Source organism: Schistocerca cancellata, chromosome 8 (assembly GCF_023864275.1).
Source record: "Schistocerca cancellata isolate TAMUIC-IGC-003103 chromosome 8, iqSchCanc2.1, whole genome shotgun sequence".
NCBI classification, from domain to species: domain Eukaryota; kingdom Metazoa; phylum Arthropoda; class Insecta; order Orthoptera; family Acrididae; genus Schistocerca; species Schistocerca cancellata.
This window is the reverse complement of record NC_064633.1, coordinates 483789899-483804679: the sequence shown is the minus strand read 5'-3', so window position 1 is coordinate 483804679 and position 14781 is coordinate 483789899.

Below are 14781 nucleotides of genomic sequence, written 5' to 3'. Positions count from 1 at the left end.
AATACGTTATCAACATTGCTACGTTGTGCTCAAGTATCAAGGTAATGGGCAAGCAAACATTACTCTGACTCACGTGCCGAGAGTCCCCACCGGAGTAGTCTTGCTGCAACCTTTGGTCTCTGAAGTTTTATGGCTTCTGAACGTCCGCACGCCGCTGTGCTTCCGATCTCAAAAAGTAGAGCTACGAGGTGCATTCAAGTTCTAAGGCCTCCGATTTTTTTTCTCCGGACTGGAAAGAGATACAAACATGCGCATTGTTTTAAAATGAGACTGCGTTCATTGTCAATACGTCCCAGAGATGGCAGCACCGTACGGCAGATGGAATTTTACTGCCAGCGGCGAGAATGAGAACTGTCTTAAATACTTAAAATGGCGACGTTTTCCTTACTTGAACAGCGTGCAATCATTCGTTTTCTGAATTTGCGTGGTGTGAAACCAATTGAAATTCATCGACAGTTGAAGGAGACATGTGGTGATGGAGTTATGGATGTGTCGAAAGTGCGTTCGTGGGTGCGACAGTTTAATGAAGGCAGAACATCGTGTGACAACAAACTGAAACAACCTCGGGCTCGCATAAGCCGGTCTGACGACATGATCGAGAAAGTGGAGAGAATTGTTTTGGGGGATCGCCGAATGACTGTTGAACAGATCGCCTCCAGAGTTGGCATTTCTGTGGGTTCTGTGCACACAATCCTGCATGACGACCTGAAAATGCGAAAAGTGTCATCCAGGTGGGTGCCACGAATGCTGACGGGCGACCACATGGCTGCCCGTGTGACATGTTGCCGAGCAATGTTGACGCGCAACGACAGCACGAATGGGACTTTCTTTTCGTCGGTTGTGACAATGGATGAGACGTGGATGCCATTTTTCAATCCAGAAACAAAGCGCCAGTCAGCTCAATGGAAGCACACAGATTCACCGCCACCAAAAAAATTTCGGGTAACCCCCAGTGCTGAAAAAATGATGGTGTCCATGTTCTGGGACAGCGAGGGCGTAATCCTTATCCATTGCGTTCCAAAGGGCACTACGGTAACAGGTGCATCCTACGAAAATGTTTTGAAGAACGAATTCCTTCCTGCACTGCAACAAAAACGTCCGGGAAGGGCTGCGCGTGTGCTGTTTCACCAAGACAACGCACCCGCACATCGAGCTATCGTTACGCATCAGTTTCTTCGTGATAACAACTTTGAAGTGATTCCTCATGCTCCCTACTCACCTGACCTGGCTCCTAGTGACTTTCGGCTTTTTCCAACAATGAAAGACACTCTCCGTGGCCGCACGTTCACCAGCCATGCTGCTATTGCCTCAGCGATTTTCCAGTGGTCAAAACAGACTCCTAAAGAAGCCTTCGCCGCTGCCATGGAATCATGGCGTCAGCGTTGTGAAAAATGTATACGTCTGCAGGGCGATTACGTCGAGAAGTAACGCCAGTTTCATCGATTTCGGGTGAGTAGTTAATTAGAAAAAAAATCGGAGGCCTTAGAACTTCAATGCACCTCGTATAGGGAGCAGAACAACGGGAATCTGATGCATTAACGCCAGTTTCGTCGATTTTGGGTGAGTAGTTAATTAGAAAAAAAACGGAGGCTTTAGAACTTTAATGCTCCTCGTACTACCATCTGCTGTTTTGCGGCGGATTAGGAGGGGGGGGGGGGGGGGGCAGTGGGCAGTGGTCAAGGACTGCCTGATGGTACAAACAGAATAGACATCATCTTTTGTGCGCAAATGTTTCCACCGTCTAGGAAGAAGATGGCCCATTTGAATTGTCAGATTTAATGGTTGGCGCCGTCATAAGCAAATACTGAAACCTTCTAAAAATGATTGTATCAGAATTTAGATTTTGGCTTACTATTCCACAGTACGGCCATAATCGATCTGCTACGGTCTCTCTTCTAAAAAATGGCTCTGAGCACTATGGGACTTAACATCTGAGGTCATCAGTCCCCTAGACCTTAGAACTACTTAAACCTAACTAACCTAAGGACATCACACACATCCATGCCCGAGGCAGGATTCGAACCTGCGACCGTAGCGGTCGCGCGGTTCCGGACTGACGCGCCTAAAACCGCTCGGCCACACCGACCGGCGGTCTCTCTTCTCTTGGAATTTCTAATCAGGGATATATTTGCATTTAATATTTTGGGAACATTGAAATAAAATTGATAACGTAGTAATAAATTCAGGTCTGGAATCCGCAATGATATCTGTTGACTTTTAAGCGTCTGTTAAGGTTCATAGTATCTCACCTCCATTGCCATTTCCTTTTTCATTATTAGATCTACTCCTCCATTACTTCTATTTGGTGTTGATAAATCTGCACTAACCAGCAACAGAAATCCCGTTCTTCCTTCCACCATACTTCATTATTTCTCAATATATCTAACTTCGATCCATCCATTTATTTTTCAAATATTTTCTTACCTACCTGCCAAATTAGGGGATCTAACAATCCACTCTCCATCCAACAGAACATCAAGTGCGTTTTTTTTCCATGACAATAACTTCTTGTTTAATCCTCGGCCGCAGAGGATCCAAACGTGGAACAAAGTATAAGTGGAATAAGGCCGAGGAAAAGGTGACGAACCAAAACTGGCTGTCCCAGTCTATACTCGTCAAGTCAGAAAAATATTATGGAGTCATCGTCATAAATCTCGTGATTAAAAGCTGGACACAAGCATTGTTCGATCACACACAGGAATTTTTGCGACGGAATGATATCCGCTACGTCTTGAAAATCCCAGTGCAACGCATTTTTTTTTTAATCAGATAAACAACTCCTATAAAGATTTTGTGTCTGAACAGAAGGGGACTCGTTGCGAACCACCTGTCCTGATTTGCTTATTGTGTATCACGCAACCAACGAGAGTCTATGATTTTCGATATACCGATACTCGAAATGCCGAAACAGCAACCTTCATAGTGTGGTCTTTCTTATTTCCCTTTCTACACATCCAAATTAATCGATGTTCGAATGTTGGCTTATGATTTGCTAAGCGAATAAAAGCGCCCACGTCTCGTGGTCGGGAAGGTCATTAACGGGATACGACTGTGGAATGCGAAGGTCTTATTAGGCAGTGAGCAGTAACCTATGAGTTTCTTCACAAGACAGCACCAAATTATAGCTCGGCCTGGCGCTTTGTGTGACCAAGAACCAATCCTTCAACGTGTTGTACATTTTCCCGCAGCTACAGTACGGAACTTTCAGCTGGCCATGCTACCTGTCTATCTATCGTCGTTGCTTCTGCGTTCCATAGTTCCGAAAGACGTGTCGTCACTGTCAGATCAGCACAATTACGAGCTGTTCAGGTAACCAGTTACTTGATTCCGCCCTTAGGTGCAGTTCCTTCACACCATTCCACACGGCAGGCAAAACAACAGAGCTAAATTGTATAGCAATAGTCAATGGTGTCCACCATTCAGAGAAGGGTAATCTTACAGTCGGTACGCTTATGTGCAGCGAGGTCAAAGTCTTCGCAACTAAAAGAACACCACTATGTAGTCAGGAAGAGCGTCACTACACTGCAGTGCTGCGCACGTCTGCGTTTTCTGTACCAATGGCTGCCATCATTTCCCACATTTCTCGTATAACGCTGTCAACATCTGAGAACGTTGGAGGAAGAGAACCGAGTCTAGTACCTCAGAGGTTTAACACCGAGGTGTAACAATTCTTTGCGTTCATCCGAGTATCTCTTGCTTCCTTACAACTAGCGACTCTCCTGAACGCTTACTCAGTAGCGTTTTTTAAGCAAAAGAGTTTTTTTTAAGCACTTATAGATAACCGTAACCAGCATAAGAAAGGGAACAATAAAGTAATTTTACATTTTTAATCAGTCTGGGCAGCAGTCCTATTGTATTGTTCATTACAACGGTGACGTAACGGGGGGGTGTAATTTAGAGTAGTTCACGGGAAATTTATTCCATCTAATGTACGAATTGAGCATGTCGGCAATTCGTATTTATGTGAAGCTCACGTTTGAAAGGAATGTTCCGAAAAGCATCACAGTTAATACCTGAGTGTCTTTCTCCATTCCATGCAACTATTACATGCTCATCAGGCAGCCCGCCTTCAGCATCCTTCACTTGTCTCCAAACCAAAGGTAAAGAAGAACTGATCAACGCTGCATGTTTCAACGTCATAATCTCCACCCAAAAAGAAGCAGTTACGTCGTACGCGGAGCTTATTCTCACAAAACACACTGTCTCATTGAACAAAAACATGGAAACACGAAAAAACATTACCATGCCTAATATGCTGGAGGAAGTGAGCTGACATTCGAAACAGCTTCCAATTATCTCGGAAAGGGTAAATAAGGTTCTGTAAGGTTTTCAAGGGAATCTTATACCATTCGCCCTGCAAAATACTTCAGTTAATGATTATGAAGGTGGATAAGGATCACGCACCCTTCTCTCAAAAATAGATGTCACAGGCACAATAATATTGAGATCTGGTGACTGTGTTGGCCAGGGAGATGTGACGGTTCATCCTGCTGCCAATCCCGGACGATGCGGACTGCGTGGACAGGGACCCTCTCGTCTTGGAACACTGCATCACCAATGGGGAACAAATATTGCTTCACGGGATGGGCATGATCAGCCAGAACGTTCATACAATCTTTGACAGTAATGCGACCTTGCAGAGTAACCACAGGGCCTATGGAATACCACGAGAAGGCTGCCCAAATCAATATGAAACCTGTTGTGAATTGGCAAGACAGCCAACCCAGTATGACAGGAAGCCGAAAGGCAAGCGTTTAAGCTCACGCAGGCTGGCGTGAGGTCTGGAACAGGACACGAATTTTAGACTTCAGAAAAAAGGAGGTAACTGGTAGAATACTTAACTTTAATCCATAACTGGTGAACATCGCTCTTGACGGTACGTGTTTTACAGCATCAATAGTAACTAGTATTGGCGCCATGCTAGGTCGTAGCAAATGATGTAGTTGAAGGCTATGCTAACTATCGTCTCGGCAAATGAGAGCGTATTTTGTCAGTGAACCATCGCTAGCCAAGTCGGTTGTACAACTGGGGCGAGTGCTAGGAAGTGTCTCTAGACCTGCCGTGTGGCGGCGCTCGGTCTGCAATCACTGATAGTGGCGACACGCGGGTCCGACGTATACTAATGGACCGCGGCCGATTTAAAGGCTACCACCTAGCAAGTGTGGTGTCTGGCGGTGACATCACAAAACCCCCGCCAAGTTTCACTGCTCGGACGTAAACTCGGCCAGAAGCTGGAGACAGAGTGCACCAAGGCTCATCCGTCCAAATAACTCTTTTCTTTTGTTCCGCAGGGAAGGTTTTGTGGCTTCGGCATCACCTTTTCCTGTTAAGGGCATTTATGTCACTGATGAGTGATTTTGGAATTCTAGCTCGCCCTGCACTTCCCTGCTTTTGGAGCTCCTTTCGTATTGTTTTGGTGGTGACAGGGTTCGCGAGTGCGACATGCAATTCTACAGTGACTTTTGAAGCCGTCTTCCTCTTATTTTTCATCACAGTCCTCTTCAACGACCATCTGTCACCAGCACTCGACACACACTTCCGTCCGCGTTGTGACTTGATGGATGATATTTCTCCGCTTTCCCTGTATGCAGTAGAGATCTTTGATGCGATTCCTCTCGAATCACCAGACACTCCGACTCCCTTGGTTGTGGACCCCACCCACCATACGAGCACCAACAATTTTGCAACGTTCGATTTCATTTAGCTCCGACATACTGCACTTACTACTGACTTACGACTGGCACTTGCAGTGTATTGAGGATATTGCATAGGTGCCGTTCGTGGTCAAATACAACAGCGCAACGTGCTAGCTTCTACAGTTTTATTCAAGCCCGTATTTTTTTTTTCACCGTGATTCCATACTTTAGTCCAACGTCTGTACATCTCGCGTATTGACGTATTGCATTAAAAGCACAATAAACGGCAATAAAATTATGTCAACAGTGTAGCAGCAAAAATGAAATTGCGTTTATCGAAATTATTTGTTTAAACAGCTACTGCAACAGGAGACTCGTTGTCAAGATAGAAGACTGCATAATGTCAATGAAACGTTAGCATTTTTAGTTTATCAACATATTTTTAATCGCCCTGTAGGGTTACTGGGGTCGCAAGTCGCTGATGTGGCGTCCTATCCGAAGACTTGCACCAGCCCGTTGAGCCACCTGGTTCAACTTACTGCTGTACACTACGTACATCTGGCAGGTGTGAGCTGCTCTTACAGGGCTAAAAATTCACACTCCCATTATTGTATGAGGAACAGGCGAGAAGTTGGGCATTTCCGTCAGATTGCGACAGTCCAGGCGGTGTGTACGACTAAATTACCTCGTGTGTTGAGTACTACTGACTCCTTGCACAATCTCACCATTTTCGGCGTTTTTCAGATTCATAGCTAACGAAGTGGCGTCTTGTTGGCCCATCTTGTCCATCATGTGAGTCACAAGATTTTACGGTGGCCTCAGCAGTCAGTTACATGTCCACTCTATCGTTTCTTCCCCCAACTACAGTTATCATAGCCCGGCCGGCTAGCTGCGCTGTCTAACGTGCTGCTTCCCGAGCGGGAAGGCTTGCCGGTCCCCGCCACGAATCCGCCCGGCGGATTAGTGTCGAGGTCCGGTGTGCCGGCCAGCCTGTGGATGGTTTTTGAGGCAGTTTTCCATCCACCTCAGTTACACTATGTCGGCGATTGCTGTGCAAACACTGTATCCAGGTACGTGTACACCATAATTACTCTACCACGTACCCATATACACATTTGGGGTACAATCGTCTGGTATGAGACTATCTTGGGGCGGGGGGGGGGGGGGGGGGTAGTATCTACTGGGGGCCGAACCGCAATAACCCTGGGTTCGGGGTGGGGCGGCGGTGGGGTGGGTGGACTGCTGTGGCTGTTGTTGGGTTGTGTACCACTCAGGTCCCCAGTTTAATATACACAATACACACCACACAGTTATCACATCCTCTGCTCAGGAAACCTTTAAACCCTTTCGATCTCTATCTGCATCATGATTACTTCTTTACAAGGGGATAGAAATTATTAATTTCTGTATATTGACTGAAGAGAAACAAACCTACTTTTACAGCATTTAGAGGAAGCATGTGAGATGGGTAACTGTAATACGCACTCTAGAATTCTGCAGGTGCAGAGATAAAATGAGGGGGCAAGAGGTTCTCCACAACTGCTACAGAAATCAGACTGTAGCTATAAGAACCGAAGAAAACGAAAGAGAAGCACTAGTTGCGAAGGGAGAGAGCCAGGGTTGCAGCCTGCCCCAGATTGTTATACAATCTGCACATCGATCAGGCTATAAAGGAACCCAAAAAGAAGTTTGGAAAGGAAATTAAGCACAGGGAAAATAAATCAAAAATTCAAAGTTTCCCCATAACTATTTAATTCAAAGGTACAAAGGGCTTGAGAGATCAGTTGTACGTAAGAGATACCAATTGAAGAGAGGTTATAAGAAAAATATAAACAAAATTAAAACAAGGGTCATAGAATGTATTAGAATTAAATCAGGCGTTGCTAAGGAAATTAGTTTAAGAAACGGACTCGCAAAGTAGTAGGTGAGTTATACTATTTGCACAGTGAAAAAACTACCGATGTGCGCAGTAGGGCATATAAAATACAGACTGGCAATAGCAAGAAAAAGGTTTGTGAAAAATAGAAGTTTGCTAGCAATAAACGTGAATGTAAATGTTAGGAAGTCTTTTCGGAAGGTGTGTGTCTGGACTATAGCATTCCACGAAAGTCAAATGTGAACGATAATCAGGTCAAGAATAGAAGCTTTTGAAGTGTGCTTCAGAAGACTATTTAAGATTAAATGGGAAAATCGGATAACGAACGATACAACTAAAACTGCGGACGGTTGATACAAAGGAAGTATGTCGGGGTGACTAAGGAGGGGGTCAGGACTTAGGCGTGAATATTGTAAGCAGGTTGAAACGGGTGTTGGTTTCAGTAGCTACGCGGAGACGGAGAGGTTCGCACAGGATAGACCAGGGTGGTGATCTGCATCGCACCAGTATCCTGTGTGACGACCACAACAACAACAATACGTAAATTATTAACGTGAATAATACAGCATCATCATAAAATTAAAGCAATAACAGCCCTCTGTCGCAAAAAAGCAGTAAATCAATAAAGCTTGATATTTCTTTTATACGTGACATGCCAGTTTGAATGTTTTACTTCTGATGAAGGCACTCATAGTAGTGGCGAAACCAGGTCAAAAGACTTGATTTTTGCGACCGAGGGCCGTTATTGCTTTAATTTTACGTTGTAAACGGTCGCTGACCACGCAGCGATGTTTAAAACTTTAATACAGCATCAGTTACATCTTAAAATAAGAAATTAATCAAATTGTAATTTAGTTCTACCCTCTCACTTACCTCTTTCTGTTCAGCACTACTCACTGGATCACTACAGCTATAGCTATCTATTTTTTACTATCGGAGTACTTACCCAAGTATGGATGGGGGTTTGAACCTCCACACAGATGAATGTTCGACATCTGAGCCACCTCTCTCGTCGATACACATTCATAAAAATAGAAATCGTTTACTCAAACCGAACAAAACAAAACAAGTTAGATTCATTGCAAAATAAAACTGACAGTTTTCCTTACAGCATACCCTACGTGATTAACAGCGTGAGCGCAAACTGCTGTCAAGTCGTTGCTGAGGGCTGAGATCGTCCAGGAGTAATTTAGCGAAAATATACTTTATGTTTTCCTGACACACTGGCGATTCCATTTTTCTGCGCAAGGTCTTAGAGGATTCGCTGCAGTATCTGATGAACACCACTAGGTCAGTAACGCCATAATTGTCCATGACAATGTGATCCGAAATCCAAGTGTACCGAAGAACCAACACAGACTGCGTATTATTTAATTTATTTCACAATTTTCACTCGACAGTATCTAACGACCCTTCTGTCTGCTGAGCGTAACCAGTCGCTATTTTATCTGAATTTTAACCAGAAAAGTCGCTATGTCCCCTGCAGGCGATTACTGCGTTTCCTAATTATTTTTTTAATAATTAAAAGTGACACAAAATAAGTCAAACGAATTTTTATATTTTATAAAAAAAAATTTCAAGCAATTAAGACGATATTCAATGCCGAGAATCTACGATATTCCGAAACGTAAAAATGTAAATGTCGTACGGCATTGTTGGCTGTGCTTTCTCACGGAGAGGGTTCAGCCGCCCGCCGGAACAGACGTTTTTCCTTCGCCCAACTTGGTGGTTACGCGAGACTAGTGTCGTATGAGTATTTGTAGACAGTTGATGAGAGCACTTACAGTGTATCGTGTAGTGTAATATTTGTGTTGTATGTTGATGAGAGAAGGGAGACCCGCCAGGGTAGCCGAGAACGGTAACGTGCTGCTTCCTGGACTCGGGTAGGCGCGCCGGCCCCGGATCGAATCCGCCCGTCAGATTAACGACGTAGGGCCGGTGTGCCGGCCAGCCTGTAAGTGGTTTTTAGGCGGTTTTTCACATCCCCCTAGGTGAATACCAGTCTGGTCCCCACGTTCCACCCTCAGTTACATGACTCGCAGACATCTGCAACACGTTCGCAGTATTCCGTGGCTTACATTGGACATAGACAGCTGAGGTACATTAATTCCTTCCTAGGGGGTACAGGTTGGTGGCAGGAAGGGCATCCGGCCACCCCTTAAACTTACCAAGTCACATCCGATTAACCATGGCCGACAAAGAAAGAAAAAAAGTTGATGAGAGAAGGGAGAGGGTGTAACCCGGTGCCGGCACAAAGAGCCCTCCACACAAATAGCACCTAGGGTTCCGTCAAGCTTAACGTTCCCATCCGACGGATGGTTTACCATCAACAGTGTCGCATGCTCTCACTTCATGAGACACTGAGGTGAGGTTTGGAATTCAGTCCAGGCTACTGGCACTAAAACTGGCGATCTGGAACTTGACGCCACCATCTCTCTTCTCCTTTCCAAAATATTGGCAGCGAAAATTCCATCCACCCCAGGATGCAAACCGGCTTAACTCAAAGTCGAGCGCTACCTTCCAGGCGTGCGTTAGCGACCTCGGCGATGGAAGCGGAAAACGTACAAGTGTTCAGTCGAAAACCCGACGACATTTCAGAAAACTGGTCAGTTCCTCCAAGAGCTCAAGATGTTACCATTTTGCATCCGTCCTTGCTGTGCAGTACGACAAATGCTTGTTCGACTGGATTCCTGATTTTCTGTCATGCAGGTCACAGTTCCTAGCAATTGATGTGAAGTCATCATTGAAACCGAGAAAGTGTTACGGGTTCTCTTTCGTTCTCAATCTAAATAAACGATTTAGGAGAGAATCTGAGCAACCGAGTCGTTCACCATTTAGTAAAGTTTATATGAAGCTCCAAACGAAGTGCAAAATTATTTAGATCAGATATCTGTATGGTGAGAAAAGTGACGACACTGAACAGTAAAAAGTGTGAGGTCCTCCACATGAGAACTAAAAAGATTGCGTTAAATTTTGGTCACACCTTACATAAAGCAAATTTAAAAATGGCTCTGAGCACTATGCGACTTAACTGCTGAGGTCATCAGTCGCCTAGAACTTAGAACTAGTTAAACCTAACTTAACCTAAGGACATCACACATCCATGCCCGAGGCAGGATTCGAACCTGCGACCGTAGCGGTCACACGGTTCCAGACTGTAGCGCCTTTAACCGCACGGCCACACCGGCCGGCAAAGCAAATGTAAAAATTGAGTTACATTCCTGGGGATTACAGTTACAAACAACTTAAATTGGAACCCTCACAAAGAAAATGCTGTTGTCAAGGTGGACCAAAGATTGTGTTTTATTTGTTGAATACTTAGAAGATGCAAAAAATCTTCTAAGGAAACTGGATACATTACGCTTTCCCGTCCTCCTCTAGAGTACTGCCCTGCGGTAAGGCATTCTCCCAGAAAGGACTGACGGAGGACATCAAAAAAGCTCAAAGAAGGGCAGTTCGTTTTGCATTATTGCAGGGCAGGGGACAAAGTATCACGGATATGATAACTGAATTGGTATGTCAGTGATAAAACAAAGGCGTTTTTCTTTGCAGTCGAGGTGTTTTACGAAATTTCAGTCAGTAATTGTTTCCTGCAAACGCGAAGATATTTTGTTGGCTGTCATCTATAGAGGGAGAAATAATAGCCGTAATAGAATAAGAGCGATCAAAGATCACACGGGACGATTTAGGTATTCGTGTTTCCCACATGTTATACGAGAGTGGACCGTTAAAAAAATAATCTGAAAGTGGTTATATGAACCCTCTGCCAAACACTTACGTGTTAACTGCAGAGCAATAGTGTAAATGTAACCATGTAAACATAGAAAGATAGTCAAGTGTGTTCTTGTTACCGCCTGTCTTGTTATGGTACAATGTCTGGGATTCGTGGTCTTGCAAACAGTTTCATTCTTCGGTATCAAAGTTTGTTGGCACTCTATTCTATTGTCTCCGTATCTACTGGAGCTTTGCCTCAGATTACTAGGGTATTCGAGTGGGGGCATCGAAGTTCGGTTCGATGTGGCAGTACGATTATTAAGAGTGGTGTTCATCTGGCTGTAACTGCACACCGTGGGTAATGAAAAGTGTGCAATGTAATGAAACTTCACTGGTGTGTCATCAGACATCTTGCAGGCAACGTTATGTGCTAACTCGTGTTACATTGGAAAACAAGGGTACACTTCCGGAAGTTGCTGTATTGCCATTTGAAACTTTTTATATAATCGTCGTACAAAATTAAGACTCCTGGCACTTGAAAAAGTGAATTACAAAACTACTTGCCTTCACAATTGGATTCATTCGGCAGCAAGGACTTGGTCGGCTGGGAATTGAATTCAATTGAGTTTCACGCGATCAAAGAACGCTGGGTGTTCGCCAATACAATGCGTTCTCAAGGATAGGCGTATTGTGAGTGAGGAAGGCGGGATAACAGAAGGTGCGGGGCTTTCTGTGACCATAAATTTCCGCCTCAAGCTATACAGTCGAGAGCTTAAGCGGAGCCACTTATCGCCAGATCACGCACATTGTTTCCACTCGTTTCCCTAGAGGAGTCAGCCGTGTGCTCTCGCAAGAACGGCTCTTTTGAGATTGGAATCGGCGGGAACGGATGTGAGGCATTGAAGTGTTCGCCTTTAGCGACATCTATTCGTACCGGCATGGGCGACAGACATGGTGACCTCGTCTGTGATCTTTCTTTCTTTTGTAAGCTTGAGATAGAAGAGCATCGTTTAGACATTTTTGAGTTACATATTTTCTTGAAATGGTAAAGAGTAAACATTTTCGAAAGTGAATCGTTGATAAAAGGTATCTGTTAGGTCTACAACTTCTCTTAGGCCGTTTTTTCTCGTTGCTCGAGGCTTTATTGTGAAAAACTTTACGATTCAAATATTGGCCATCGCTGGTTACTACTTTCTCAGTCTTTCGATGAGCATATGAATCCCTCGGTGGAATGAATCGATCCAATTTTGCGTCTGTTCATATGACCCTAAGTGCTGGTCCACCTGTCCGCGTTCCGATTACTGAAGAAGGTGGAAGTCAGATCGAACAATGTCTGGAGCATACAACATTTCCAATTAAATTGCGACGGGTTTTGCGACATGGGGTCGAGCAATGTCATACTGAAAAATCACCTTTTCGTTTCTGTCGCAGTATTGTGGCAATTTGTCTTTCAGTGCTCGGCTCAAACGCTTCAATTGCTTTCGTCTATTTCAGTAGCTTCGCAAACCTTCTCTCTTCCACCATCATGTCGGTTTTCGATGTCAAAATCACCGTTCTTGAAGCATTGGACTCATTCTCAGCACTTTCTTTCACTAATAGTGCATCACCAAAGACCTTATGCAGCATTTTATGAGATTCGGCAGTAGATTTCTTCATGTTAATGCAAACCATTAAAATTACCGGTAAATGACGAGAATTGGGCTCATAAGTTGACATATTCAATCGACAATGACTTTACGACTCAATCACAAATCAACTACTGTTTCGTATGCCGTTAAGTTTACAAATGCCTAAGCTTACTATATGACACTTACGACCTACCACCTCCACCACCACTTGCCGTTACTGCCATCTATTGCACGGCGACGGAAGCAAAGATGTAGACACTTATAACATAGAAAAGAATTATCGGCAGTTACCTGTCTTCGCTTGTGTGAAATGATCAATTTGTCCAATATTTGCGCCTGTGGCACCTGCCAACCTACTCTTCCATCTTACATCAACATCGTCGTCATCATTATCATCATCAACACCATTAATAACTGCAGCAGCAGCCAGCTGACAATCACTGCTACATAAAACCCTCTTCAGGACTATTCAGTGCATCACAGTCCTCCAGTATGAGGATACATGTTGCTTCTGCATGTTTTTTACTTTCAGCCACTCAAGTTCCATTGGGCTGTCATTAACCTTTCCTTGTTTCTTTCAATCCAACAAAGAAATTAACATGTTAGTCTACGTTATCCAACCACTTCCACTTCATTTCTCTTTCAGTCATAATAATGTCTTCCACTCCACTCTCTTCCTTTATTCTTTCGTTTATTTTGCTGCCTCTCCCGTTAATTCCCAACATTCATCTCTCCGCCACTCGCTGATAAAACACAGGTTTTTTATAATGTCCGAATTTCAAGTCCATGTCTCACTCTCAAAATTCAACACTTGCAATACAATGAGCATTGACTGTAAACTTCCCATTTCAGGTATATTGAAACCTTCGTTTCGACAACCCCATTTTGTTTATCGAAAGAAGGACAAAAAAATAACTTTCACATGATGCGTCGCTGCCTAGTAAGACCTCGATGAACCTTAGATCATACACAAAAAAACTGTTACAAAATAGTTTACGAGGTAACTGAAAGAAATACGCAATGAGACGAAGAAAAATGACACTTCTATTCAAAGACAATAATTACGCTTATGCCAGCATGATTCATGATGGTCCCCTGGACATTGAAAACTGTGGGACATGTTTCTTAATAGGGTGTTTGACCACTGCGGATGGCAATGCAAGCTCTGCAACGTGCTCCCACGCTGGTTTTTTTTGTGGTAGAACGTTCCATATGACGACCAGCGCGGTCGATAACAGCTGGATGGTCGGTGGTGCGTGTGGACGTGCTGCTACTTCTGCGCAACGCATTCCACAAGTGCTCGATGAGATTTAAGTCGGGGACACAGATATTCGCTGAATATCCTGTAGTTCCAACAGATCCTCCAGCTGCGCTGTTCGATGCGATCGCGTGTTGGCATCTATAAAAATGAAGTCATGGCCGAATGTAACCCTGAAAAGACGCGCATGGGAAAGGGATATAGCATCACAACGACGTTGTCCAGTGAGTGCACGCTGTTCAGAGATTTGGAGGTCAATATCCCATGTAACATTATGCCTCTCCATACCATAACACCTGCACCATCAGAACGATCACGTTCGACAGTGTTCCTGGCTGCATTACGTGTTCCCATCTCTTGCCATGCAGAATCACTACTCGGGCATTCTGCCCTCACCCGAGATGAACACGTTATCTCACACCTCTCTGACGGAGTCACACTGCTCTTGGACCCATTACAAACGGTGTCGCCGATGTGCGGATGTCAACGGGACACAGCGTACTGCTTGTTGGTGAAAGAGACCACCCCCATGCAGACGCCGTGCCACGGTGGACAGTCAGACTGCGTTCCTTGCATTCCCATTAAATTTTGTTCCAAATGCACCCGCTGATTGGCTTTTTCTTGCCCGTTGCGTAATGTAGCGGTCATCTGCTACTGCAGTTGACCGCT